Source organism: Papaver somniferum, chromosome 7 (genome assembly GCF_003573695.1).
Source record: "Papaver somniferum cultivar HN1 chromosome 7, ASM357369v1, whole genome shotgun sequence".
In the NCBI taxonomy this organism is placed as follows: Eukaryota; Viridiplantae; Streptophyta; class Magnoliopsida; order Ranunculales; family Papaveraceae; genus Papaver; species Papaver somniferum.
Genome location: NC_039364.1, coordinates 140,630,260 through 140,634,916, shown reverse-complemented (window position 1 = coordinate 140,634,916; position 4,657 = coordinate 140,630,260). Strand labels below are relative to the sequence as shown.

The 4,657-nt window shown below is 34.2% G+C and overlaps 1 long non-coding RNA gene across 8 annotated transcripts; it reads left to right on the top strand.

Annotated features, from left to right (window-relative positions):
* The first annotated feature begins 621 nt into the window (after positions 1-621).
* Positions 622-4,325, top strand: LOC113298594. Of its 8 annotated transcripts, none has more exons than XR_003334289.1 (5): positions 622-833; positions 926-967; positions 1,061-1,102; positions 1,824-2,411; positions 3,161-4,325. It is a non-coding gene; the product is annotated as an uncharacterized LOC113298594 (long non-coding RNA). The 8 variants fall into 8 exon arrangements; XR_003334290.1 differs by having other exon boundaries at positions 1,061-2,411; positions 3,161-3,334; positions 4,000-4,325; XR_003334287.1 differs by having other exon boundaries at positions 1,061-2,411; positions 3,161-3,334; positions 3,955-4,325.
* Positions 4,326-4,657: the final 332 nt, after the last annotated feature.

Below are 4,657 nucleotides of genomic sequence, written 5' to 3'. Positions count from 1 at the left end.
TTTCTTTATGAGTAATTATCTCGCACCTTGGATACTTCCAACGTTTGGAATCCAGGGATTAAGATACGTAAAAAACAATTCTCACAAACAAATCAGAAATAAGGGACATGAAACAAAAAGCATATATAAAATCTATATTATAAGGGTCAGTGATATTTTTCTATATGGACGGATATCCACATTTCTGACACATAAGAGCATCTCCAAGAGAAGTTGCAAAAAAATCCTATGTGAATTTTTAATTTAGTCCTTTTATTTATAGGGTCTATACATAGAGTAAATATAGGACCTCATATTTAAAATACCATTACCAACAGTGAGAATTTCAACCCTTAGAATTAAAAGAAAAGTACTTAAAAACATGACGTGGAGGTGCAACCGGAGGCGTAGGTAACACTTTCTTGAACACCTTTATATTTAATAATTGACCCCTCCTAACTTGTAGGGCCCTGTTGTTGGAGATGAATTTATGACAAACAGGGATCTAAAATCCCATGTGTCACTAAAAATAAATAAATCTATCCTCTTTTGGAGATACTCTAAAAAAAACACGACATAGATTGATCCTAGATCGTAGGTTTTGAGATTTCGAGGATATTTACATTTTGGATAATATTTAGCTCGAACCTTTGGAGAAAAAACGTAACGCATATTTGAAACCAGTCCTTTCAATTTCTCTTCCGATTAACTCACCGCAATGAATGTTTCGATAACTGTAACTCGATCCAATGAATGTTTCGTTGACTGTAACAGATATGAGATTTCAAAATGGTTTCTTCTTTTTAGGCTTTCGGTTAGATTCACTTCTGCAACCAAAACCTCCCAGCTTTTAGGTTTCTTTTTTCAATTCTTCTTTACAAATGTTAAAAATTCAATTTGTGAATGACTACATTCCCTAATTTTTGTGGGTTTTGTTTTGTTCCAGATGATGCAAACTCAATGGAAGCAACTCCTTTCTATATAAGTTGTAAGTTTTTCATTACTTTTATTTGTATTCTTGATTTTTAGGATGAACTATTTGTGATAATGCTTCAAAAATAATTTGTATCATGCTATCTAGGGTACACCAATTCCTGGTGGTCTATTATTTTAGCTAATGAAGGTATGTTCCAAAGTATTGTCTTGGATTTCTTGTCAATATGCAAGATGGTTAGTATTTTCTTGGCTTTTGAGATATGGGTTCTCTTTAGTTGATTATAGGTGTTTTCGAATTGGGGTTGTGTTAATTTTCATTAAAATCTGCTTAATCATGTACATGGCAGAGGAAGTTGTTAATTTACACCACCACTTTCAGTCATGTATTGATGGTCATCCTCTGCACCATCCTTTCAGTCCTTTGCTCACTTCATCCTCTTATTCCTGGACTAAAAACCATAAGACACCAAACCAACTGATCTTAATTGATATACACACCCGTCAACCATAAGACATGCCTAAGAAGGATCCTGTATATATACTACTGACCTTCCACTTCACTGTTCTTACACCCTGAAATGCAGGTAAATTATTGTGTCCAAATTTTGTTGGGTTGTTCATCTGATGTCGCAGATTGTACATGATTTGTTAATAGATTTGGTGTATTTTTTTCCGTTTAACATTCTGATGCCCTAATACTAGATTACAGTTCAGCTGCAGAGGTTTTGATACCCCACAATAACAGAAACATTGTAGACTAATATAATGTTTTTTACATGTTCAACAAAAATGTCCCATCCAGAACACAAATTAATCTACGGAAACTTCAGCATTTATCAGGTTAGGTAGATCAGTGGCATATATCATACTCTGTTAATTAAGAAATGATGAAATGCTTACATGTCCAGGAAAAATACAGTTTGCTACCGGACTCTTGCCAGAATTGGTTGGTGGACAGGATAATGTGGAGCTCAAGATGGCTTTAGCGTCAAAAGGGTGAATGAGGAAACATGTACAAAATCTAAATTTGGTTCAGTGGTTATTGTTATATGGTTTTTGGATTGTTAATTCTTGCTGCTTTAATAGCTGTCATTTATTAGCAAAAAACCAGTGACGCGGTATTCAGGAGGCACAAGGCCATTTTCTGGGGGGTAGTTAGAGACACTAGCTTTTGCTATCTTTCAAGCCACACTCTCTTTTTTATAAGAATTTACAAGTTCTGTTAAATAAAAGGAAGTGGTTTTCTTAATGTATTCTTCCCGACCAACCATGGATATAGACAAGCAATTATATTGTTGCTTAGGTACTCAATCCGCAATTTAATATTATGCATGTACATTTGACCAATTTATAAATGAACGAAGGTTTGCGATTGGTGAGGGCAGAAACATCTGTTTGCGCAGTATCATGTTCATCATTGGAAGTTCAAAACTGGTGAAGGCAGAAACATTTCAGATTCAAAAGAAATGGTGAGGGCAACAACATCTTTTTGTAAGGTATCATGTTATTCACAGAAAAGAATTGCTTCTCTATTTTACAGTTTTTGTTTCCTTCTGAAATCTGAAACAACAAATTTTGGTATGTGCTCTGTTTCAAATCTCAAAAAAAATTGTAAAAAATCCTATGGTTTTATATATGGTCTATACTTCTCCGGTTTTATTATATTTTATTGATAGTGATGGTGTTAGTTTTAGTGTTAGGTTTTCTTCTCCCACATTTAACGTTTTTTTTGTGTGTTAGACTGCAGATCATAAAAAATGGATACAAGAGCCATAGAAAAAAGGACATGATAGATGTTGTTGATGCATGTTGCTTTAGTGATTCTCTTCAAGTCATGCACAAGAAATTACCGAACTGTAGATATATGTGATCTTTGTTTTGCGTAATCACCAGACATGTTGAAAAACTTCACAACATTGTGAACTTAAGGACTGCTTGACCTTGGCTAGGTTCATTAGATGGATAGCTATTCTGATATCTTCACTGTGATTTAGGGACTTCCCCACCTCTCAGCTTCCTCCTCCATTATGTTTGATAACGGGATCGTGTGTGTTGGCCTTATTTTTTCATTCCAATTTATTCTGATCATTGTTTTCCATTTGATTTGGTGAAACTACAGTATATATTATCATATGTATTTTAGGATTAGTTAGCTATGTCTTCCGAATTGCTGAATGCAGAGCATTTTTTAAGTAGTTTCTGTTTCCTCTGAGATGTAGTAGTAATGAAGAAAAGTTTCTCACAGGAGGAGATGTGGTGCTCATATATGCTTCAAACTGAGTATGATAAAATACCTACAGTTTGAAAAATATCTGTAGTCTACCATATGGAGCAAGGTGTTACAGGAAAATTGGGTAAACCCATTATAAAGAACGGTTTAAGGAAACTGGCCGGATCTACCATTGTAAAGTATAAAAAGGTGAATGTCTTTCCATTTAACAATTGTGTTTTTGTTTTTTTATATAACCCACCATGTTCCCTACTTAAATAATATTTGGTTGCGCAACCATATCATGTACGAAAATAGAGGAGTTAGATGTAACACTTATAGGGGACCACGAATATCGATAAATTGTCATGGAAGATCACTCACGGGCTATCATAGAGTTTTAAAACACTAAACTGGAGTCATAGATAAAGTTTAGTTGTTGGCCGGTGTTATACGTTGATACCAGTTCTTGACCAGGTTACTAGCTCAGTTATTATTTATGCCATATGAGGCCATTAATCTGAATATAAAGATATCAGAAACAACTCTTGATTTGAAGGTAAAGAGGGTTTTCAGAAGAAGAAGAAGAAAAAGAATATAAGGAAATTTAGATTTAGTTTTTCATAAAAATAAAACAGATAACAGTTTGTGGTTATAAACACATCACCGACTCACAAATTTTGAATATCGATGTCTTTATCACAATGCACTCAAATATATGATATAAGATTGGTAATTTAATCTCTCTTACTAACTTTTTTTTTTACTGTACTCGCATGATTAGATATTTTTGTGATGGCTCTTCAGCCTTTTGTTTTGTTGAGTTCCAGGTTTTCCATCATTCTAACCTGGTTTAGATGGCGCAATGCCTTCAGACTTATGGAGGTATCATTGTTACGACTTGGGAATGCCCACTTCTGCAGAACAAGAACGATGGGTAAATGATTTCGAATTGAATCTCCTTGGTGATGTAGCAGTTTAAACTCAGCATGACATTTTGCTTGATGTGGTATATATGCTCTAAGGTCACCAAGAGATAAAGCTGTCTTGCTCTGTATACACCACATTATATTTGGAAAAAAAGAACACATCTGTCACTTCATGGTGAAAGGGAGATGGCATGTAACAAAAAGTGTATTTAAATTGTGGAAATGACGAGTTTGAATGTGATGCGAATAATTATATGTGATACTTAACTTGACCACCTCTTAATCTCTTACGCTTTTACTCATACAAGTTTTCTTCCAACAACCCTTGGATAGTGGTCCTTTGTAACATGAATGACATCGTTGTAAATTAATTTTTGTAATCATCTATCTTTGTTTTTCCATCGTTGTAAGAACGCATGTGCTATTCTTATTTGCCATAATGGGACCAAAGTGCGTATTATTACAATTTCTATTGCAATGTGCACTTCTTAGAATTGAAAAGATGGCAATTTCCTTCTTCTAATGTGATTTGTCTATTTTTAATTATTTCCAAACATCTCATTTATAATGGCTCCCATTTTGTTGCTTCGTTTGAAGGATTTGC